The sequence below is a fragment of the Staurois parvus genome, unplaced genomic scaffold, assembly GCF_062004578.1.
Source record: "Staurois parvus isolate SC_StPar_1 unplaced genomic scaffold, SC_StPar_1.0 ptg000321l, whole genome shotgun sequence".
Classification (NCBI taxonomy): Eukaryota; Metazoa; Chordata; class Amphibia; order Anura; family Ranidae; genus Staurois; species Staurois parvus.
Window position 1 is genome coordinate 8,509,147 of NW_028318117.1, and position 26,471 is coordinate 8,535,617.

A 26,471-nucleotide genomic window follows, 5' to 3' on the forward strand; every position below is an offset into this window, starting at 1 on the left:
TGCGGAAGAAATTGCCTGATGACGACGAGGCTGCCAAGTGCGATCAACCTCCTCATCATCAAGTAGGGTCTCCGCCTCACTACTAGCCCCCTCGGCTGCGTCTGGGTCAGGAGACAGACCTGTCTCTAGACCGGCTACCGAGCCACTCTCCTCGCCAGTACTTGTTCGCTTGGCTGCTGAAAAGGCCGATGTCTCCCCCCGTTCCTGACCGCCCTCTGTTAGCTCTTCCTCACTGTACAGTGGGGCTGAGCCCACAGCATGCGATACTTCGCTTGGTGAGGGAACAGCAAAGGACAGGGGCAGGTAGAGGACACGTGATTTCAGTGGGCTTGGTCCCGGGCCATGCCAACTAACGGTTGTGTCTGACGTACCCACCGACCGTTGGCTGTAGGTGTCAGAGGTGACCTGGGAAGAGGAAGACGACCGAGCCAACCAATCAATGACGGCAGGGTTGTCGGTGGAGACACGACCGCTGGATGACACCGGGAGCACTGGCCTCTGGCTGCGAATACTGCTGCCTCGACCCCTTCCTCTGCTGCCACGTCTGCTCGCTCCTAAAACATTGCCTCCTCTGCCACTCCTCTGCATGTTGTCTGACATACTATTTAATTCAACGATTAGGTGTCCCTGAGTAACAATTCTCTGGCACTCAGTAACAATTCTGTCTGTCCCTGAGTACGAATTCTGTGGCCCTGAGTAACAATTATGTGTCTGTGCGAGTAACAATTCTGTGTCTGTGCGAGTAACAATTCTGTGTCTGTGCAAGTAACAATTTTGTGTCTGTGCGAGTAACAATTCTCTGGCACTCAGTAACAATTCTGTCTGTCCCTGAGTAACAATTCTCTGGCACTCAGTAACAATTCTGTCTGTCCCTGAGTATGAATTCTGTGGCCCTGAGTAACAATTCTGTGTCTGTGCGAGTAACAATTCTGTGTCTGTGCAAGTAACAATTTTGTGTCTGTGCGAGTAACAATTCTCTGGCACTCAGTAACAATTCTGTCTGTCCCTGAGTAACAATTCTCTGGCACTCAGTAACAATTCTGTCTGTCCCTGAGTATGAATTCTGTGGCCCTGAGTAACAATTCTGTGTCTGTGCGAGTAACAATTCTGTGTCTGTGCAAGTAACAATTTTGTGTCTGTGCGAGTAACAATTCTCTGGCACTCAGTAACAATTCTGTCTGTCCCTGAGTAACAATTCTCTGGCACTCAGTAACAATTCTGTCTGTCCCTGAGTAACAATTCTCTGGCACTCAGTAACAATTCTGTCTATCCCTGAGTATGAATTCTGTGGCCCTGAGTAACAATTCTGTGTCTGTGCGAGTAACAATTCTGTGTCTGTGCAAGTAACAATTTTGTGTCTGTGCGAGTAACAATTCTCTGGCACTCAGTAACAATTCTGTCTGTCCCTGAGTAACAATTCTCTGGCACTCAGTAACAATTCTGTCTGTCCCTGAGTAACAATTCTCTGGCACTCAGTAACAATTCTGTCTATCCCTGAGTATGAATTCTGTGGCCCTGAGTAACAATTCTGTGTCTGTGCGAGTAACAATTCTGTGTCTGTGCAAGTAACAATTTTGTGTCTGTGCGAGTAACAATTCTCTGGCACTCAGTAACAATTCTGTCTGTCCCTGAGTAACAATTCTCTGGCACTCAGTAACAATTCTGTCTGTCCCTGAGTAACAATTCTCTGGCACTCAGTAACAATTCTGTCTATCCCTGAGTATGAATTCTGTGGCCCTGAGTAACAATTCTGTGTCTGTGCGAGTAACAATTCTGTGTCTGTGCAAGTAACAATTTTGTGTCTGTGCGAGTAACAATTCTCTGGCACTCAGTAACAATTCTGTCTGTCCCTGAGTAACAATTCTCTGGCACTCAGTAACAATTCTGTCTGTCCCTGAGTAACAATTCTCTGGCACTCAGTAACAATTCTGTCTGTCCCTGAGTAACAATTCTCTGGCACTCAGTAACAATTCTGTCTGTCCCTGAGTAACAATTCTCTGGCACTCAGTAACAATTCTGTCTGTCCCTGAGTATGAATTCTGTGGCCCTGAGTAACAATTCTGTGTCTGTGCGAGTAACAATTCTGTGTCTGTGCAAGTAACAATTTTGTGTCTGTGCGAGTAACAAATCTCTGGCACTCAGTAACAATTCTGTCTGTCCCTGAGTAACAATTCTCTGGCACTCAGTAACAATTCTGTCTGTCCCTGAGTAACAATTCTCTGGCACTCAGTAACAATTCTGTCTGTCCCTGAGTATGAATTCTGTGGCCCTGAGTAACAATTCTGTGTCTGTGCGAGTAACAATTCTGTGTCTGTGCAAGTAACAATTTTGTGTCTGTGCGAGTAACAATTCTCTGGCACTCAGTAACAATTCTGTCTGTCCCTGAGTAACAATTCTCTGGCACTCAGTAACAATTCTGTCTGTCCCTGAGTAACAATTCTCTGGCACTCAGTAACAATTCTGTCTATCCCTGAGTATGAATTCTGTGGCCCTGAGTAACAATTCTGTGTCTGTGCGAGTAACAATTCTGTGTCTGTGCAAGTAACAATTTTGTGTCTGTGCGAGTAACAATTCTCTGGCACTCAGTAACAATTCTGTCTGTCCCTGAGTAACAATTCTCTGGCACTCAGTAACAATTCTGTCTGTCCCTGAGTAACAATTCTCTGGCACTCAGTAACAATTCTGTCTATCCCTGAGTATGAATTCTGTGGCCCTGAGTAACAATTCTGTGTCTGTGCGAGTAACAATTCTGTGTCTGTGCAAGTAACAATTTTGTGTCTGTGCGAGTAACAATTCTCTGGCACTCAGTAACAATTCTGTCTGTCCCTGAGTAACAATTCTCTGGCACTCAGTAACAATTCTGTCTGTCCCTGAGTAACAATTCTCTGGCACTCAGTAACAATTCTGTCTGTCCCTGAGTAACAATTCTCTGGCACTCAGTAACAATTCTGTCTGTCCCTGAGTAACAATTCTCTGGCACTCAGTAACAATTCTGTCTGTCCCTGAGTATGAATTCTGTGGCCCTGAGTAACAATTCTGTGTCTGTGCGAGTAACAATTCTGTGTCTGTGCAAGTAACAATTTTGTGTCTGTGCGAGTAACAATTCTCTGGCACTCAGTAACAATTCTGTCTGTCCCTGAGTAACAATTCTCTGGCACTCAGTAACAATTCTGTCTGTCCCTGAGTAACAATTCTCTGGCACTCAGTAACAATTCTGTCTGTCCCTGAGTAACAATTCTCTGGCACTCAGTAACAATTCTGTCTGTCCCTGAGTAACAATTCTCTGGCACTCAGTAACAATTCTGTCTGTCCCTGAGTATGAATTCTGTGGCCCTGAGTAACAATTCTGTGTCTGTGCGAGTAACAATTCTGTGTCTGTGCAAGTAACAATTTTGTGTCTGTGCGAGTAACAATTCTCTGGCACTCAGTAACAATTCTGTCTGTCCCTGAGTAACAATTCTCTGGCACTCAGTAACAATTCTGTCTGTCCCTGAGTAACAGTTCTCTGGCACTCAGTAACAATTCTGTCTATCCCTGAGTATGAATTCTGTGGCCCTGAGTAACAATTCTGTGTCTGTGCGAGTAACAATTCTGTGTCTGTGCAAGTAACAATTTTGTGTCTGTGCGAGTAACAATTCTCTGGCACTCAGTAACAATTCTGTCTGTCCCTGAGTAACAATTCTCTGGCACTCAGTAACAATTCTGTCTGTCCCTGAGTAACAATTCTCTGGCACTCAGTAACAATTCTGTCTGTCCCTGAGTAACAATTCTCTGGCACTCAGTAACAATTCTGTCTGTCCCTGAGTAACAATTCTCTGGCACTCAGTAACAATTCTGTCTGTCCCTGAGTAACAATTCTCTGGCACTCAGTAACAATTCTGTCTGTCCCTGAGTAACAATTCTCTGGCACTCAGTAACAATTCTGTCTGTCCCTGAGTAACAATTCTCTGGCACTCAGTAACAATTCTGTCTGTCCCTGAGTAACAATTCTGTCTGTCCCTGAGAATGAATTCTGTGGCCCTAAGAATTCTCTGGCACTCAGTAACAATTCTGTCTGTCCCTGAGTAACAATTCTCTGGCACTCAGTAACAATTCTGTCTGTCCCTGAGTAAAAATTCTGTGGCCCTAATAACGTTTCTGTGGCCCTAAGTAACAATTCTCTGGCACTGAGTAACAATTCTGTCTGTCCCTGAGTATGAATTCTGTGGCCCTAACTAGCGTTTCTTTGTCCCTAAATAACGATTCTGTGGCCCTCATTAACAAGTCTGTGTCCCTGAGTAATGGTTCTCTGTCCCTAAGTAACTTCTCTCTGTCCCCAATTCTCGTTTCTGTGGCCCTAACTCTGTCCCTGTCCCTAGTACAGAGCGGTCTGCCTCTGTTCAATGACTGCAGGCAAATGAAGATTTCCAAAATGGCCGCTATATATACCTCGACCATTACACAGTGCTGGCTGGCTGGCTGCTGATTGGCTGATGCGATCACATGTCGTTGAGGAATGCATTATGGGGCAGCGCGCCTTGTCTGCGCGCCTTCCCCGACATCCCCGCTCCGTCGCCGCACATGTCAGCCGCCATTTTCGGAAAAATTTCGATTCGCGCGTCCGAATTAGGCTGTTTTTCGGATTCGGCACGAATCGAAATTTTTCCGATATTCGACTCGAATTCCACTTCGGATACTTCGATTCGCTCATCTCTAGTTATGACAGGTGAACTTATCCTTTAAATTTTCTAAATGAAGAGGACATTGTTAAATGTGTGTACATCTCTACCAAAATCACATATATTATTACAGTTTATATAGCAATAGGTAGCGTTTAATACTCTCAGTCCACTTCTCTGCAGGATACAGATGCAACATATTGTAATCAGTAATAATATGATCTCCTGCATCTGCTTAGTAAAACAGTGGTTTACACACACAACGGAGGGAGTCTGCTGTTTGCAGTGATCACCTTGACAAAGGGTACCACAGGGTTATGGTGAGAACAGATGTCCAGTTTCCAGGTAGTTGGGAACTACACGCTTAAAAATAAATGATGGACAAATTCCTGGAGATCATCATCATACACAGCAAAAGTCTCACAGGGAAGACAGCTGCAGAATAAATGTACATTTAAAGTTAGCTTCGAGAAAGAGCTGGCACATCTCTGCCTTAACCCTTTGAGGACTGTAAGATTACGGAACGCCAAAAGAATCAATTTTTTGTTTTTAAAGTTCGTACACTTCAGTTGCTGTAACTAAGCCATTTCATGAAATAATTGTCAAAAAGCTAGATCCATTTGTTGATAAGAACTAATATTTTGACTCAAACCAAAAAAAAAAGAAAGTATTTTAAGTTCTTAACTAAGATGATACAGGCAATTAAAAACATGGGACAAATGCGTCCCTTGGTCCTCATTAAAGCATATCTAAACCCAAAAGCAGAAATATATTCTTTTTTTTGTGTGGACTTTTAGCCTATATTTTCACCTGGTGATCTGGCCAGTAACACACTTTCTGTCATAGAGTGGCTATGCTTAATTCTTCACTATATCCATGGATGCAATTAAACCACCCTTAGACAGAAACATTGTCAACCTGTGGAGAGGGTAGTGTTAGATGGATTAGTGGATTTAGATGGACATTAGATAAGTCACTAACAAATGAAAGCTTTTCTTCAGCTAACACTTTTTAAGCAGTTACAGAAACAGTTTGTTTTTTTTATTTTGGGATAAAGGTTTTGACTATGATAAAAAAAAGCACCCATACCAGTGTTAAATGGTTTATCTCAGACCAGTAACCACTTTTCCCAGGCAGCTTTATCTATTTAAAGAAAATATAACAACAGAAATGCCAGACTTACTGGCAGGATCAACAGGTAATAAAACGATGTTACAAGGGGGGAACTCTGTGCTAATACTACTAACAGAATGTATCATAGATTATGTGTTGTTTTTTATTTTGGCCATAGTTACACTTTAGGCTAGGTTCACACTGAGATGGTGCTAATTCCTTCAGTTTTTATATGATTCAAGGAGCACCTGTGGTGTGAATCAGCTGCAGTTCAGCTTGGAAATCAATGCATTTTCCCTGCGATTTGTATACAGTTGCAATTTTGGAGTAATGCCTTAGAGTTCTCTTTCTCTCTCTCGTATCACACCCCTTCAAAGACTCGCACAACCCTTTTACAAAATGTAAAATAGGGTGCAGCGCTAAAACTCTAAATGATTACATTTGTGAAGATTCCATATGTCCAGCATATAAATAAAACACATAAATATATAAATAAATAAAGTGACTCGTGATAAAGTGCAAAATATCTTATTCAAAATTGAAGTGACTCAGTTGTATCATAAAAACCTGTCACTGTTTAGTGACAAATAGTTCTATATGGTGCTAAAAATTGTCCAAGCTACAGGAGAAGAGTGATAGAGCCAATATTGACAGCGGAGTGAGCAGTGAGGGGGAATACCTGACCAGACCATATTCATCCTTAAAGGGGCCTCCAGTTCATCTACTGAGAGCATATAAATGTGCTTATTGATCGCGCATCTGGTGAGTGCGCAGTCTTTATACCAGTGGTCACATCACCATAATACTGGATAAGAACACCAATAACTGAAGATTATCAGATCAGATACCTGACCGGACCATATTCATCCTTAAAGGGGCCTCCAGTTCATCTACTGAGAGCATATAAATGCACTTATTGATTGCGCATCTGGTGAGTGCACAGTCTTTATACCATTGGTCACATCACCATAATACTGGATAAGAACACCAATAACTGAAGATTATCAGATCTTCCATGCACCTATACTTGGACAACTTTTAGCACCATGTAGCACTATTGGTCACTATACAGTGACAGGTTTTTATGATACCACTGAGTCACTTCAATTTTGAATAACATATTTTGCACTTTATCACGAGTCACGTTATTTATTTATATATTTATGTGTTTTATTTATATGCTGGACATATGGAACCTTCACAAATGTAATTATTTAGAGTTTTAGCGCTGCACCCTATTTTACATTGATGCTTTGGAGGTTGTTTGGTACCTTTGGTGTTTCAGCAGTAAGGTGAGCCCTTTTTCTGTTTTTCCATTTGCATCTAGTGTATTTGGACCACCCCGGTCTGTTGAGGGCAGCAAGCAGTGCATATTCCAGAAAATTCCAGAACATTCCTATTGGGTCTACTGAGTCCTTTCCTAGCACAGGAGAAAAGTGTTTGTTGTGTTAGAATATGTACATAGTTGCATTTCTGTAGCGTGACCACATTTCTACTTTAAGGCTTGGTTCACAATGATGTGGTTTTGGATGCATTTTAGACTTCAGTGATTCGCATCACATACCAATAAAATGAATTCCTATGGAGGTCTTTCACATCTATGCAGTCCACATGCAGTGCATTTTGTAAAAGCACAAACAGAGTAAATGAGCGCTAACAGTCCAATAAGCTGCTGCATTAGGTAAAGCAAATAAAAATATACTCACAAGTCTGCCTGGCCACATCACTCATTCACAGTCCTCTGTGCACGAGAGACTACAAGTCCCGACAGCCTTAGTGGCTGTCGGCTTGTAGTCCTCAGTGGACTACCATGGCACAGTGGAACACTGTGGTAGTTCATTAATTCTTCCTGTCAGCATATCTGCTTGCTCATACTGTACATCCCGTATGGGCAAGCAGACATACTGACAGATCTGCAAGAGACCTGCATTGCACCAGTGATCCGCTAATCACTGGTGCAATGCTTTACAGGCTCATGCAACCAAAAATAATAAATGCACATTATTTTACCTGAAAAAATATGTGTATTTTTTTTACTAAAAGGTGAACTTATCCTTTAAATCCTTAATGTGGTTGTAAACCCCTTAGATATACCCAGTGAAGTAACTAGCTTGGTAGGTGATACACACAGATGAAACAAGTTCTTCTACATAGGTTGTATCTGTTTATCTTCAGCCATCATTGCCCTACATCCATTCAAAGTGCAGAATTTACACAGAATCTCTCAGCTCTGAAAAGCAGGGGGTGGGGAGCTGAAGTTGCATCATTGAGGAGAGTTCTAAGAGCTGATTGGAGGGAAGAGACACACCCTCTTTCATAGCTCACAGGAACAGAGCTGAGACTGTCAATCACTTTAAATTCAAAAACATTGAGATATTAGCACTGTGCTATGTAGAGGAGAATACCCCTTTATATTAATTGATTAATACAGCATTGTATTACCAATTTTATTGTAAACCAATAAAAATGGTATAAGTAGAATACCAAATTCCAATTACAAGTTGAAACCAAAACTAGGTCAGATCATTATTTCTATATGTGTTTCTTTTAGGGAGAAAATAGGGAGTAAGCTTCTCTTACTGAAGGGAAATTCCAGGTTTCAAACCTTCCCCACATGGTCCAAAACTGTAACATTTTATTTGGAGTTCCACTTTAACCACTTGCCCACCAGAGGATTTACCCCCCTTGATGACCAGGCCATTTTTTGCGTTATGGCACTGTGTTACTTTAACTGACAATTGCGTGGTCATGCAACCCAAATGAAAATTTACATCCTTTTTTCCCACAAATAGAGCTTTATTTCAATAGTATTTGATCGCATGTGCATTTTTTTATTGTTTGCGCTATAAAAAAAAAAATGACAATCAGCAATCACCAGGCATCAGTGAGTAATCACCAGCCGGTACTCGGTGGCGGCGCGTTTTTAAACAGTTACAGAAACAGTTTTTTTCCCTTTTGGTTATAAAGGTTTTACATAATTAAAAGCTGAGAATTGTAAGCCCCTCTGTCAGTGCTAAATGATTTGTCTCAACCTTTTAACTGCTACTTTTGCTGGACAGCTTGATCTGTTAATGGGAGTTAAAAAAAACAACAAACTTACTGTCTGGATCACCAAGAGAAAATAAAGGAAAAAAGCAAAAAGAAATGTAAAATTTTGTAAGCTGCAATATATTTTGGTTTTGAATTTAATACCACCTTACCACGTTTTTAGATGATATGAGTGTACCCACCCAACCTAATTGCAGATAGGCTTGCCTCCTCACATTTTAGATACAACTGTACTTGCCTGCCTAAAATTAGGATATGCTTCAATTTTCTAAATGTACCCGCCTAACTTATTTTAAGCTAGGCTTCTCATCTCCTTCAGATCTGATAAAAGTGTACTCAAAGCTAATTTTTAGCTAGTAATACACCTAGGAATCTAACATGATCTTCTTTGCCCAGCATGCACATCCATTACTGGTGGATACTGTTTGAACTGCACTGCTAACATATCAATGCCCAGTTCACAGAGACACAATTACACATTTAGGCCCCATGTACACGGGACACTTCTGAACGATGGAAACTGACTGCTGGAAAACATAGGTTAAAAAATGTCTGTTTAGCCACGATTGCATAACGCATTTATCCGCGTTTATGTGCGTTTGCATTTAGAAGCATTTTTTACAGATAAGCACAAGAGAACCTCCCAAATGCCCAGAATGCACTGAAAAATTGTAAATTATTAACTACTTCAAGCTGTTTCGGAGAAATACACAGAGTAGAAGCAGAGATAGCAGTACCTGTTGAGATAATAACTTGTGAGTTGCTCATTAACATTTCTTTTGTTTCCAAGGGTGGGAAAGGTGTCTGGTGGAGTAAGTCATTAGGGTCACCTGGCAGGGGGTCTTCATGAGGAATTTGAGGTGTGAATGGTCATTAACATATTTCTATTGTTTCCAAGGGTGGGAGAGTTCTGAGGTGTGAATTGGGTATTACAATGTGTGAGCTTGGTAGGAACATCCTGTGTTCAGTGTTGTGTCCATCTGAGTACCTTGAAAAGGCTTTGTATACATTTTTCATGATGACAAAAGGCTGTGGACAGCATTGGGAACTGGAAGAGTTACAAAAAAATTTCAGGCGCAAACGCTTATAAATGCGATTTGCCGCATTTAGCTGCATTTACAAGCATTTTGCGTTTGAAACGCTGAAAAAATTTACTGCTGAACGCAAGTTTTCTGCGTTAAAAAAAAACAACTGTAAACGCAAATGTCTGTAAATGACTGTAAACGAAGATGTGTACATGGACACAGGAAAACATTAGGGTGAGTTCAGGGGCTGCTAAAAAAAAAATGTGAGTTTATCAGCTGCAGTGTACATGAGCCCTAAGAATACATAAAGACTCATCAGCTGCTGTAAGTTTAGTCTCCTAAGGATTTCTGTTGAAGTCATTTGTACTCCTGTAAGGCTGTCACACAACTATATCAAATAATGCATATCACACAACACTGTTTCAGTGAATGTTTACCTTATTGTTGCAAAACATTAGTGCAAAATGTAGAATAAAGCCTTTGTCAAGCTAAAAGCATTTGGCATGTGCTAAAATTAACCAAAAAGCCCTTAAAATAGCACACAAAGAAGACATAGAGGCAGCCACTGCTTTCAGAAAGCACACCTGGATCCTAGAATAGTATTGATTTCTCAGAAAAGTTAAAAGCGGGATGTGTGGTTTAACATATCTTGCTATATACATTTTAACCACTTCCTCTCTAGAGTTATTTTTTTAAATTTTTTGCAAACATGTTAAAATCAGCATTTTTGGATATTAAGATAATATAACTTGCTAGATCACCATATTTGTTTCTGAATGCAGAGGCCCTATAGAAATAAAAGATAGTAGTTAAAATGTTTTATGTTGCACAATATTTGCTCAACTGTTTAACAAGTGAATATATTGAGGAAATAAACACTAAAAATAATTTCAGTGCACACATACTCAATCTAATTCCCATTTTTGTGCGCAAAATAAAAGAAGAGGTAATGCCAAATAGATTACCAATGGGTCAGGTCTTAAAACTGCTTGCAGCCACAAAGAGACAAAAAAATTAGAGTAATCAAATTCTCAACAGAAAATTTTAAAAGGCCTCTATATCTCATAATCTTAGAGTAAACCATAAATGATGACCCTAGAATTTTCGGTCTCAATCTGAATTTTGTGGTGATATATAATATGGGAGGTGCAAATGTTGTTTACATAAATGTGCATGTTTGCATTTGCAGGCGTGTGCAGTGTGTGCTTTGTAATTTTTTTTTCATTCTATTATGTTTTTTAACTTTTTTTTCAACAAAATGAATTGCTCTTAGAGGAGGCACTAACAAGTCAACAAAACAAACAAGTATTGTAGTGCTACAACCTCCCAAAATTGACTTCCTCCTCATTCAGATTTGTCTGGTCAGGAGCAGGCTGTCATGCCCTGATTGGTTGCACTACTCTGGCACCTTATTTAAACATATCAAGCACAGGACTCTGGGAATGTAGTAGTGTTCTTGATTCTGGGTTCCCCACCTGTATCTCTGCTACGTCCTGCCCTGTCTTGGATTCCACATTGCTGATTCCTGCTTGGATTACTGACTATACTATCAGACTGCCATCTGTCTTGACCTCACATTGTTTACTAGACTGTGCTTATCTGCTGCTTGCCCTGACTGTCTACTGGATTACATTTGTACACTTGTCAGCCTTGATCTTACAACTGTTTACTGAATCATGCTTGCCCACAGCCTGGCCTATCCTTGGACTGTAGCACTGAATCTTTCTAGTGGTTATCAGGGGCGGACTGACCATTTGGAAACTCAGGCATTGCCCGAGGGCCCGGGGTCAGTAGGGGCCCCATGAGATGCCCCTGGTACCTTTTTCATAGGCTTTTTTGTGTTTGGGCAAGGACACAGGGGCCCCATGATCCCCTACTGCCCGGGGGCCCCATGAGTTGTCAATCCACCCCTGTTGGTGCTACAAGCCCTGCTGGACTAGTCTCTAGACTACAAGGACCCAACCTGTTATCTTCATCTAGCCCAAATGTCCTGTGACCAGGAGCTATAGCATTCTATATTAAGACCTGGGGGCAACCAAGTACCAGTAGGCCTGCTTGTCTTAAGGGAATGGGTACTGCTTTAGGCAGTAAAAACTTGCTAGCAGTAAGCATCAGGTTGTGCATTAAAAATAGTTGCCCTTGTAGTGCAGATACTGTAGTGAGCTATGCATCTAAAAAAATCAAGAAACAAATGCATTACTCTGCTTACTATTTTTGTGTGTATTGTCCCTTCCTGCACAGGAAGCATTTGTTAGCCATCACCAGAGCATTATGTTCCAAGATGGGTAAGAGTCTCAGAATTAGGATTAATGAATGGCTTGACTTCTGGAAGCTGAAAAAGGAGGGTGAAAGCCAGGATGTCCTTCCCTGCTGACCTCTAAGTAGGCAGAGTAATACTTTTTATTGAGACTGCAGGGACAAAGCTAACTATAACATATGTAATACATATATAATGTGCAGTAGGTGTATTACTTTAATGAATGTAATGGATGCTCAGCTGGTCAGTTGGTCCCTGAAACATATTGAGAAAACTTCTTATCACCTCTGGCATATGAATGGACATTACCTACAAGTATTATTTTTCCAAATATCATGTTACACTATAGATGTACATTGCTCAAAAAAATTAAAGGAACAGAATCTGAATCAGAGTATAGCAGCAAATCAGTTAAACTTCTGGGATATTGATCTGGTCAGTTAAGTAGCAGAGGGGGTTGTTAATCAGTTTCAGCTTCTTTGGTGTTAATGAAATTAACAACAGGTGCACTAGATGGGCAACAATGAGATGACTCCCAAAATAGGAATGGTTTTGCAGGTGGAGGCCTCTGACATTTCTTTCCCTACTCATCTTTTCTGATTGTTTTTCACTAGTTTTATATTTTGGCTAGGGTCAGTGTCACTACTGATAGCATGAGGCGATATCTGGACCCTACAGAGGTTACACAGACAGTCCAGCTCTTCCAGGATGGCACATCAATATGTGTCATTGCCAGAAGGTTTGCTGTGTCTTCCAGCACAGTCTCAAGAGCATGAAGGAGACTCCAAGAGACAGACAGTTACTCTAGGAAAGCTGGAAAAGGTCCTTAACCCATCAACAGGATTGGTATCTGCTCCTTTTTGCAAGGTGTAACAGGATGACCACTGCCAGGGCCCTACAAAATGATCTCCAGCAGGCCATTGGTGTGAATATTTCTGACCAAACAATCAAAAACAGACTTCATGAGGGTGGCCTGAGACCCCAAATCCACTAGCTGGCCCTGTGCCCACTGCCTGGCACCATAGAGATCAATTGGCATTTGCCATTGAACATCAGAACTGGCAGGTCCACCACTGGCGCTCTGTACTTTTCACAGATGAGAGCATGTTCACCCTGAGCACATGTGACAGACGTGAAAGGGTCTGGAGAAGTAGTGGAGAACATTATGCTGCCTGTAACATTGTTCAGCATGACTGTTTTGGTGGGGGGTCAGTAATGGTCCGAGGAGACATATCCATGGAGTGATGCACACATCTCTATAGTGATGTGAAAGTGGAAAACCCAAATACTCCTGCACTTAGGGATGGATTCTATGTCATAGGGATTGTAGCAATTGTACGTACGTATGTTCTGGGTTCTTCCTGGTGCACAACAATGCCCGGCCTCATGTTGCGAGAGTACACAGGCAGTTCCTGGAGGATGAAGGAATTGATGCCGTTGAATGGCCCTCATGCTCGCCTGACCTAAATCCAATACAACACCTCTGGGATATCATGTTTCAATTCATCCGACGCCTCAGGTTGTCCAGGAGCTCAGTGATTCCTTGGTCCAGATCTGGGAGGGAATACCCCAGGACACCATTCGTCATCTCATTAGGAACATGCCCCAACATTATCAGGCATGCATACAAGCATGTGGGGGCCATACAAACTACCATTTTGAGTTGCTGCAATGAAATTTCAGCAAAATGGACTAGCCTGCTGCATCATTTTTTCACTTTGATTTTCAGGGTGTCTTTGAATTCAGTCCTCTGTAGGTTGATAATTTTAATTTCCACCAAATTATGGGGCATTCTTACGTTCCTAACACATTATCCAGTCCATATCAGTATAGATATCCAGCATGATATTTTTCCCCATTGAGATCTGTGTTTTCAAAGTGCTCCTTTAATGTTTTTTAGCAATATATATATATATATATATATATATATATATATATATATATATTCAGCAGTGTGTATGTGTGTATATATATATATATATATATATATATATATATATATATATATAAAATTATTATTATTTTTTTTTTTTTAAGTAAATTATTTTTCAATTACCAGTATTTTATTGCAAGAACAATTGTGAGCAAAAAAAATCATAATGTATTAGATTGTTTTCTTTATCTAACACAATGTAATCAACATTTAAAGGTTTATGAAGTACATGAGAAGACTGCTGTACTGCATATATTAATGCTAAGCGCTGTAATTGATAAGTGATGATTTATTGAGTTTCTTGAAATGATAATCTACCCTGTACATCTATTCCTGGTATCTATGTTCTCATTATAACTGAAAATTCCTGGAAATTTTCATACAAATCACAAACAGTTTTGCCTAAGAGTTAAAGGTTAACTGTAGTCTTATTAATCTCAAATTGAGGATATACTGTATTCACCTGGTACATAGAATGTAAAATGTTTTGGAGGATTTCACATAGGGAAGTGGTAGTTTACAATGGGTAAAAGTGAAGAATCTCCATCACATGGTAACATTAATTCACTGTAGAGGGAAATCTGTCAAAAATGAATTATTTTGGTACAGTAAGCAGAAAAGCATATAAATGTGTGCACCCAAAATGTATGGCAGCCCTTGAAAGATGAAGCATAAATTTACAGTTACAGTGAAACTTTAAGTATAAAAAAAAGTTGGGGAACAGGCAGGATTTTTAATGCAGAAAAAACATACTGGACTTTATTTACTAAAGCTGGAGAGTGCACAATCAGGCTCATGTCTGCATGTAAACCAATCAGCTTCCAGGTTTTATTACCAAAGCTTAATTGAACAAGCTGAATTTAGAAGCTGATTGGTTTCTCTGTAGAAATGAGCCTGATTTGCACTCTCCAGCTTTAGTAAATAAACCCCACACTGCCTCTTCTCCTTTAAAGTTTCTTATCTGCCTGTCTGCACATGTGCAGCTCAGTGCACAATTTTGGCAATACTGAGCTGACTGCATTCTTGCTAATGCAGGGGAGTGATTTCATCTCATTCCAGCCAATTAAAATGTCCAGAGATTGGTACCTGGAAGCCACCTTGCCAAAGATGACAGTGGAGTGAAGGTGAGTATAGTTCCACTTTAAACCTCTGCAAAGGCTAAAAGCTTTTTTTGTCTAGGGGGTGATAAATAAGATAAATTACTTAGCATATTTCTTGTTCCCCAGGCAGCCAGCACTCCACTGCTCTCTGATGCTCTGTAGACAGATCCTCTACATCCTAACATACAAAGCAGTGTCAATGGGCATGCGTTGTATGTGATGACAGAGAGGTGCATCAGGCCAGAAGAGAAGAGAAGCAGCTTCAGGGGACCAGTTTTAGAAAGAGCAAAAAAGCCTGGGGAATGAGGAATAGTGTAAATGTTCCACCTTATGCCTATCTCCTAAACAAAATGAATGTTTAACCCTTGCAGTTTTCAGAGCTCCCCACTGCAAGGGTAACTTTTTCCAGCCCACAGTTCGCCTTCATAGCAAAAAGCTGCTCATCAGTCTTTATAAGTACAAACAAGACACACATCTGTTGTGCCATAAAGATGGTGAGACTATTAATATTGTTTACTCCCAGGCTGGACCATCTCAGATCTGCCAGAATACCTTCAGTATTTTTAATTTTGAGCTAGCATACCTACGGTGTCTAGCTTAGAAATAAAGTCAGAGAATGTTTATGTATGATAGACTAAATAACTGCCTGTAATATTTTATATTAACACAAATATATCCTTTTTATTTGATCACCGCAACATTAATTTTGCTGTACATTTTTAGAGAGATTTACAAAACTGGAGTACTCATAATCTGGTGCAGATGTACATGGTAGCCAATCAGTTTCTAACTTCAGCTTGTTTAATTAAGCTTTGACAATAAAATCTGGAAACTAATTGGTTTCTATGCAGAACTGCGCCTAATTCTACATTCTCCAGTTTTAGTAAATCTCCTTCTGTGAGTGTACATTTTTCCCATTGTATGCAGAATTAAAGATAGTTAAAAAAAATGGTATATTTGAAAACTTTGTTCCAATTTAGAACTTACATTTTAAAATTTAGTTATAACCGTCCTTTTTTTTTGAGGATTGTTCTAGAAATTCTTTTCAGTAAACATCAGATACATGAACAAACGTAAACACATTTTATTTCAGCACCATGGACAGCAGCTTTAACACACCCTTTCAGTACAATGAAGAGCAAATGTATACTTTTGCTAACTGTTGTTTGCTGTTAGCTGTTTACTAACTATTGTTACAAAGTGATTATTCAGCATTCTTCGAAGCCTTCTGAAAATACCGTTTCTTGGTATATTCCTATTTTGACAAAGGTGTACTAACCCTGGTCTTCTGTTCTGTATAGATGTACAATATGGAAAGGAGAGTGGGAGGAAGATCAATCAACAAAACTGCATTTGATTTGTTCTCTAGCTATATCATTTTTCATGTGATTGTCAACTCAAAAGTGATATTTTCAGTTCAATTCCAGTTGGAATAAGGCACCCTTTGGCTTCTAGCATTTGAGGTGTGGTGGTGGTGATAAGATCTGCCTACGATGGTTCTGGCTCTGTTCTCAACATAAGGTGTTTTAACTCTTCAAATAAGACATCTTTTCCATGGTTATTGAGGTCTGTCACAGGCACAGATCACCTTCTACACTATATATATATATATATATATATTCATCTTTAGAAAGTTGAGTTGCATCTGTTTTACAGTTAAAAAAAAAGTCTGTGTCCCAAGTCCTGTGAGTGCCTTCATTGCTTCTAACTATACTGTATATAATCACCTTGTACAGTTAAATAGATGGTCCATAAAGTAAACTCACTTTTAGGTCATCAGAAAAGGCAAGGGTACTAGCAACAAAGAATATACAAAGAACACTCTTTACAATAGGAGCAGTAAAAATGTGGAATAATCTTTCACAAGCATTTTGTAGCCCAGTGTTTCTCAACCTTTTTTCAGTCAAGACATCCTTTAAAATTCCACACAATCTTGAGGCACCCCAATCTATGTAAAATAAACTAAACAAATAGTTTTACATAATGCAGCAACGTCCACACAAGTAGGACACCCAACATTAGAAGTGGTTTATTCTTTCAAAGCTATTGCACTTTTTCATCATTGTATCAATTAATATTTCAACGTTCCATTATCCCCTCACTCAGTTAAAATGACCCCATTGCTGATGGAGCGGTGTAAACAAGGATCCAGGTGACCTGTGTCCTCATTATCAATCAATTACATCATCAGTTGTTAGGATGTCGACGGCTGGCCCCCACAGTGTCCAAGATTGCAATGCTGAACAATAAAAACTTGTGGTTTGTGTAACAAAAAGGCAGGCTTGATCCGCTTGCTGTCTTGTTTACAATTTGTGGGGAATTTGGGGCAATTTTTAAACATTTTCCAAGGCACCCCTGAAGAACCCAAAGGGCACCCTAGGATGCCTGAGCACCCTGGTTGAAAAAGACTGTTCTAGCCAATTTAGTAGATTGCCTTAAAAAGGCTGGATAAATGCACAAGATTTAAATTAGTATTAATATTTATTAAAGTTTTTATTCTTAGAGAGAAATAGACCATACTTTATGGGTTTTTACAATATATTGGATCAACTGTAGGTTTAGAGTTCTGAGGGCGCAAGGTATTTTCATTTTTTTCATTTGTTGGTTGGACTTGGTGGTCATGTGTCTTCTTATAACCTAAATAATAATAATATGTAACTACTGTTCACTCAAATAATATCTAGTAAACTCTGACCTTAAAGTGAACTTGTACCTAAACTATCCACATAGAAATATTTACATATTCTGAGCAAGCTGTAAAAGCAATTTAACCACTTCCCACTGACCTGGTGCATATATACGGCCTCTCGGTGGTGGGCTTTAATACCAAGCGACCGCATATATATGCGCCCCTAGGTAAACACTTTACTGTGCTGACAGCACAGCAACGAGCGGGTACCAGACAGTTCCAAATGCATACTAGCAATCAGGAGTTTTCCAATCATATGACCTCTGTGACAATCACAGAGTTCACATGAGAGATTAGCATGACCACCTCTGTCTTCTGGCATTTAGATCCTGTTAAAGGCCCGGGAGGCTGAGGTGGTAAGGGGTTAAATGTGCACTCAGACTGGCTGTTTTAACCATGCCCAGTCAAGTTTCACCCCCCCAGTCACTCCCATCTAGTTTGTGTAATGTGCGTGCTCTGAAATCATGCCCAGGAACAGTTAAGTGTACCGTGCTCAGGACCATTTGGTAGAGTTGATCCTGGGCACAATTCTACTTGTGGTCCAGTACAGTTTGCTCCAGTGTAAGTACAAACTGCATGAACACAGGACTCTTATTGGTCACTGAGAACAGAAGCAGGGATCATTGTGGGCTCATTTGAAGAGGTCATGATGTAAGTGCCTAGGAACACTTGCTTTTAGCCTAGTGTGACTGCAGGCCATCAAGGAAGGGGAAGGGGAGAAGGGGACAATTGAACTCATGTACAGTTAACCCAATGTGAACGCACCCTAAAATAAACCCTCATTTACCTTGTATTTAAAGACATTGTGGAGTAAATCATCTTTAAACTTTACAACAAAAGCACAGGAATCTAACCATTTTCCTGCTACTGTTTGTTGCACTAGAATCTCGACAGGCTTCTCCCCAACTTTATATGGAAGAATATGTCAGGATACTCAAGGAATAAAGGTCTAATTTCTGATCTTTATAGAGCTGGTGCTGATTCCCAGATAAAATTACCTTATATGGATAAATGGAAAGTGCAGTGTGGTTCTAAGTTCACTGTAGAAGAATGGGATGACTGCTTGACCAACCTTCAGAAATGTACTAGGTCTATCTATCTGATGGTATCGTACTCCAATGCAACTTCATGCCATGTTACCAGCTGTTTCACCCACCTTTTTTCAAAGGCTGCCCCTCTCCAGAATCACTTTCTCATATTTTTGGTTCTGTGAGAGAGTGCATCCAGTCTGACAAAAATGAGCGGGATTTTCCTCAAAGATCATAGGCCTGTCTATCACATAGTTAGTCTGGCTGAAAAAAGACAAAAGACCATCCAGTTCAACCATAAAAAAACGTTATAATCCTATACCCAAAGTTGATCCAGAGGAAAGCAAATAAACCCAGCAAAGCATGATCCAATTTGCTCCGGCTGGGAAAAAAATTCCTTCCTGATCCCCTGAGAGGCAATCGGATATTCCCTGGATCAACTTTACCTATAAATGTTAGTATCCAGTTATATTCTGTGTATCTAAGAAACAATCCAGGCCTTTTTTAAAGCAATCCACTGAGCTGGCCAGAACCAACACTTGAGGGAGTCTATTCTACATGTTCACAGCTCTTACTGTGAAGAAACTTTCCATATTTGGAGATTAAATCTCTTTTCCTCCAGCCGTAAAGATGACCTCATGGTGAATAACGCTACACCGAGTTCACTATATGAACCACTGATTAATTTATACATGTTGATCATATCCCCCCTTAATCCCCTCTTCTCAAGAGGGAATACATTCAGTTCCTCTAATCTTTCCTCATAGCTGATCTCCTCCATGCCTCATATCAGTTTGGTTGCCCTTCTTTTTTCTCCAGTTCCCTAATGTTCTTTTTGTGAATTGGTGCCCAAAACTGAACTGCATATTCCAGATGAGGTTTTACTAATGATTTGTACAGGGGTAAAATGATATTTCTCTCTCTCTGCAGCTTGGCATTGCATGCCATTATTAAGCTTGTGATCTACCAGAACTTCCAGATTCTTCTCCACCATTGATTCCCCCAGTTGTACTCCCCCTAGTATGTATGATGCATGCATATTCTTAGCCCCCAAGTGCATAACCTTACATTTATCAACATTAAACCTCATTTGCCATATAGTTGCCCAATTAAACAGTGCATTGAGGTTGGCTTGTAAGTTGAAGACATCCTGTAAGGACGTTATTCCACTGCACTGCTTGGTGTCATTTGCAAAGACTGAAATGGGATTTTTAATCCCAGACCCTATATCATTTATAAATGTATTAAAAAGTAAGGGTCCCAACACTGAACCTTGGGGTACACCACTGACAACCCTAGACCATTCAGAATATGAATAATTAACCACTACTCTTTGAATATGATCTTTTAGCCAGTTTTATAACCATTTGCATACAGATTTTTCCAAGCCCGTAGACTTTACCTTATACATTTTGTCGTGTGTGGGGAACTTTGTCAAATGCTTTTGCAAAATCCAAGTATAGCACATCCACCGCCACCCCTCTGTCCAATGTTTTGCTCATCCCCTCATAAATAGAAATCAGATTTGTTTGACAACTTCAATCTTTCATGAATCCATGCTGTCTGTTGCTTAAAATATTTTTTTCCAGCAAGAACTCCTTTATGTGGTCTTTTATTAAACTCTCCAGTATTTTCCCAACTATAAAAGTTAAACTAACAGGTCTATACTTACTTGGTAAAGATTTTGACCCCTTTTTAAATATTGGCACCACATTGGCCTTAAGCCAATTCAGTGGTACTATGCCAGTCATTAAAGATTCCCTAAAAATTAGAAAGAATGGCTTTGAAATTATAGAGCTCAATTCTTTAAGGACCCGTTGGTGTATGCCATCCAGTCCGGGTGCTTTATTCACCTTTATACTGTCTAAATATTTTTGGATCATATCAATTGTGAGTCAATGTGGATCATCTGGAGCTGTGTCAATACCATGCTCCCCCATGCTCCTTTGTATACACAGAGCTGAAGAAGGTATTAAATAAATTTGCCTTCTCTTTGTCCCCAGTCACCCACTCATTATTTTGTAAAGGGCCTACATGCTTGGACCGGACCTTTTTACTATTAATATATTTGAATAATTTGTTGGGGTTGGTCCTGCTATCTTTTGCAATCTGTCATTCATTTTCATTTTTTGTGGCCTTTATTTCCTTTTTGCATATTCTTTTATATTCTTTGTAATGTTTAAATGATGATAGACTTCCTTCATTTTTCTATTTAATAAAAGCTATTTTCTTATTATCTATAGCTTTATTAATTTTGGCCATAAGCCACATAGGATTGATTTTTAGCCTTTTAAACTTGTTGCCCATGGGAATATAGTTTGCAGTGTGTTCACATACAGTCTTTTTTGAAGAACTCCCATTTCTCTGTTGTGTTCATCAATGCCAATATTCCCTCCCAGTCTAAGTCTTGGAGAGCAGCTCTCAGCCTTGGAAAACTAGTTCTCTTGAACAAGCTAACAATAAATGAAATCATGTTATGGTCACTGCTACCCAGATGCTCTTTTATATTGACATTCATAATAAGCTCTGCATGGTTCGAGATTACCAGGTCCAGCAGAGCATCATTCCTAGTAGGGGCTTCTATGAACTGTACCATAAAATTGTCCTATAGTAGGTTTACAAATTTTTGCCCTTTAACTGTTCCTGCAGTACCATTACTCCAGTCAATTTTGGGGTAGTTAAAATCCCCCATTATTATCACTGTCCCAGCCCTTGCAGCCATTTCGATCTGTTCAAGGAGCTGATTTTCCACCTCCTCATTAACAATGGGAGGCCTATAACAAATTCCAATGATTACCTTTGTAGTACACACCCCCATGTGCAGTTCCACCCATAATACTTCAGCCTCATCACACTCTCCATTAACTTGGTCCTCTTTCACACTTGCTCTGAGATCACTTCTCACATAGAGACAGACACCACCACCTTTCCTATTTACCATGTCTCTCCGAAAGAGAACATAGCCAGGAATAATAATGGCCCAGTCATGTGAAGAATGAAGCCAAGATTCAGCAATACTAATTAAATCATAGTTCTCTTCCTTCACCAAAGCTTCTAACTCACCTATTTTGCTTGGCAGACTTCTGGCATTGGCGAACAAACATTTTAATGCATTGACACTTTGTTCACACGTATTTTGCATAATTTTTATTTCATACAAATGGTACCAATTCCACTGGTTGTTTGTAACATGAGAACCTTCTTATCATCTGCCATAGCCTTCCCCCCATCTTTCCCCATTCCACTCACCAATAAGTACTGACCCCTGTCTAATCTGTCTACCCTGTTATAATCCTATTCTCCCTCTCCCCTCGATCCTAGTTTACATACTCCTCCAGCCTTCCCATAAACCTCTCCCCTAGCACAGAAGACCCCCTTCCATGTAGGTGAAGACCATCTCTAGCATATAGGTTGCACCCCAATGAAAATCAGCCCAGTGCTCTAGAAACCCAAATCCTTCCCTCTTACACCAGGTCTTCAGCCATGCATTGAGTTCTGTAATCTCCCCTTGTCTTTCCTGAGTTGCACATGGCACAGGTAATATTTCAGAGAATATCACCTTGCAGGTCCTTCCCTTCAATTTGCAGCCTAGATCTTTAAATTGATTCTTAAGGAGCCTCCACCTTCCATGTATTCTGTCATTGGTTCCAACATGAACCGAGACAGCTGGGTCATGCCCAGCCCCTTCCAGTAATTTATTAACCCAGTCCAGCACATGCTGAACCCTGGCACTAGGGAGACAACAAACCATTCGGTTGAGGCGATCCTGGCAACAAATTATTCTATCAGTCCTTCTGATTATAGAATCACCTACTACCACCAGCTGTCTAGGCCTTCCTGCACTACCCTCACCAACCCTCCCAGATGGTCTGCCCTCCCGGCTGTTAGAGATAGCAGTGACATCCAGGGCTGCCACCCCTGAGCTTGCCACCCCCACATTTTCACCCAACTTGGCAAATCTGTTTGGGTGCTCAAACCCAGGGCAGGCCTTCCTTTCTGTGAGCCCCTATCACTCCCTCTCGTTACAGTAACCCATGTTCCTACCTGATAATCCTGATTAGCCCCTCTGCCCTCCACATCAATCCCATTAGCTGCCTGCTCAGAGAGTAGAAGACCCCTTTCAAGGTTAACGGTTCTGCCCAGTGTTGCAACTTGCTCCTCAAGATCTGTAACGTAAGTTTCCAGAAGGGCAAGCTGCTCACATCTGTAGCAGTGGTATCCATCCTGGAGCTGTTGCTCCATTGTTACATACATGCGGCACACTATGCACTGCACAAAACCTTCAACCTTGCTAGCATACCTTATCCCAGTTACAATATTAACAGGAAATATCAGTTGTCACTTACAGGTTAGTAGACTCCTGTTTTCAGAGTGAGCTCTAAAGAAAGTTATATAGGACCTGTATCACCTGTGACCAACTAACCCCTTCCCTTAATTAGCAGACTGAAGGAAGACAAGGAAAGGAAGAAAAAAAATGCTATTTAAAAAGTGACAGAAAAAGGGATTTAAAAAAGTAATATATCATGATATCTTAAAGTAATCAAACAATATAGTGCTCAAGTCAGTATTCGGACTGTGAAAAACATATAAACAAACGAAAAAAAATATCCACTGTGTTTAAAGTGAAAAAAATGTTTTTAAAACAAACCATAAGAGTCCAGTGCATTCAGTCCCAAGAAACTTTGAAGTAATTTTATAAACACAAAGTCCACTCTGTCTTCTTTTTACTTTAAACATATACTATATTTATAAAAGTATTGGGACACTCCTCCAAATCATTGGATTCAGGTGTTCCAGTCACCTCTGTGGCCACAGCACCTAGGCATGCAGACTGCTTCTATAATCATTTGTGAAAGAATGGGTCGCTCTGAGGAGCTCAGTGAATTCAAGCTGGTACTGTGATAGGTCACCACCTGTGCAATAAGTCCACCTGGGAAATTTCCTTGCCACTAAATATTCCACAATCAACTGTTAGTGGTATTACAGCAAAGTGGAAGCAACTGGGAACAACAACAACTTAGCCATGAAGTGGTGGGCCACATAAAATAACAGAGTGGGGTCAGCGCATGCTGAAGCTCACAGTGCGCAGAAGCTGTCAACTGTCTTCAGAGTCAATAGCTAAAGACCTCCAAACTTCATGTGGCCTTCAGATTAGCACAACAACTGTGCATAGAGAGCTTCATGGAATGTGTTTCCATGGCATTTATTATTTATCATTGTTGGTCATAATTAGAGATGAGCGAAGAAATGAAAAATTCGATTCGGCTGATTCGGCGAATTCCAGTGTGAAATTCGATTCGATGCGAATTTCTCCGCTACGAAGATGACTTATTTAAAGGGTTTCTAGGCTTCAGAGAGCCTTTAAATTAGTGCAGAACACTGTACCTTTAATTTAAATGCCCTTGGAGATGAGGAAGGAGAAGGAGAAGGAGAAGGATGAGACGAAGGAGAAGGAGAAGGATGAGAAGAAGGAGAAGGAGAAGGATGAGAAGAAGGAGAAGGATGAGAAGAAGGAGAAGGATGAGAAGAAGGAGAAGGAGAAGGAGAAGGATGAGAAGAAGGAGAAGGAGAAGGATGAGAAGAAGGAGAAGGAGAAGGATGAGAAGAAGGAGAAGGATGAGAAGGAGAAAGATGAGAAGAAGAAGGATGAGAAGAAGGAGAAGGATGAGAAGAAGGAGAAGGAGAAGGATGAGAAGAAGGAGAAGGAGAAGGATGAGAAGAAAGAGAAGGATGAGAAGAAGAAGGATGAGAAGAAGGAGAAGGATGAGAAGAAGAAGGATGAGAAGAAGGAAAAGGATGAGAAGAAGAAGGATGAGAAGAAGGAGAAGGATGAGAAGAAGGAGAATGATGAGAAGAAGGAGAAGGATGATAAGAAGGAGAAGGAAGAGAAGAAGGAGAAGGAGAAGGATGAGAAGAAGGAGAAGGATGAGAAGAAGGAGAAGGATGAGAAGAAGGAGAAGGAGAAGGATGAGAAGAAGGAGAAGGATGAGAAGAAGAAGGATGAGAAGAAGGATGAGAAGAAGGAGGAGAAGGATGAGAAGAAGAAGGATGAGAAGAAGGAGAAGGATGAGAAGAAGGAGAATGATGAGAAGAAGGAGAAGGATGAGAAGAAGGAGAAGGATGAGAAGAAGGAGAAGGATGAGAAGAAGGAGAAGGATGAGAAGAAGGAGAAGGAGAAGGATGAGAAGAAAAAGGATGAGAAGAAGGAGAAGGAGAAGGATGAGAAGAAGGAGAAGGATGAGAAGGAGAAGGAGAAGGATGAGAAGAAGGAGAAGGAGAAGGATGAGAAGAAGGAGAAGGATGAGAAGAAGGAGAAGGATGAGAAGAAGGAGAAGGAGAAGCAGAAGAAGAAGGATGAGAAGAAGGAGAAGGAGAAGGATGAGAAGAAGGAGAAGGAGAAGGATGAGAAGAAGGAGAAGGATGAGAAGAAGGATGAGCAGAAGGAGAAGGATGAGAAGAAGGAGAAGGATGAGAAGAAGGAGAAGGATGAGAAGAAGGATGAGAAGAAGGATGAGAAGAAGGAGAAGGATGAGAAGAAGGACAGTTCTGTGACAGTTTCTGTCTATTTCTGACAGTTCTGGGACATTCACTCCATACAGCGGTTTCAACCGCTGTATGGAGGGAATGTCATAGAACTGTCAGAAATAGACTATTAATGACAGTTCTGGGACTGTCCTTCCATGCAGCGGTTGAAACATTGTATGTATTTGTTTCCATAAATGGATCCATTTATGGAAACAAATACATACAATGTTTCAACCGCTGCATGGAAGGACAGTCCCAGAACTGTCATTAATAGTCTATTTCTGACAGTTCCATGACATTCCCTCCATACAGCGGTTAAAACAGCTGTATGGAGTGAATGTCCCAGAACTGTCATAAATAGTCTATTTCTGACAGATCTGGGACATTCACTCCATACAGCTGTTTTAACCGCTGTATGGAGGGAATGTCATGGAACTGTCAGAAATAGACTATTAATGACAGTTGTGGGACTGTCCTTCCATACAGCGGTTGAAACATTGTATGTATTTGTTTCCATAAATGGATCCATTTATGGAAACAAATACATACAATGTTTCAACCGCTGCATTGAAGGACAGTCCCAGAACTGTCATTAATAGTCTATTTCTGACAGTTCCATGACATTCCCTCCATACAGCGGTTAAAACAGCTGTATGCAGTGAATGTCCCAGAACTGTCATAAATAGTCTATTTCTGACAGATCTGGGACATTCACTCCATACAGCTGTTTTAACCGCTGTATGGAGGGAATGTCATGGAACTGTCAGAAATAGACTATTAATGACAGTTCTGGGACTGTCCTTCCATGCAGCGGTTGAAACATTGTATGTATTTGTTTCCATAAATGGATCCATTTATGGAAACAAATACATACAATGTTTCAACCGCTGTATGGAAGGACAGTCCCACAACTGTCATTAATAGTCTATTTCTGACAGTTCCATGACATTCCCTCCATACAGCGGTTAAAACAGCTGTATGCAGTGAATGTCCCAGAACTGTCATAAATAGTCTATTTCTGACAGATCTGGGACATTCACTCCATACAGCTGTTTTAACCGCTGTATGGAGGGAATGTCATGGAACTGTCAGAAA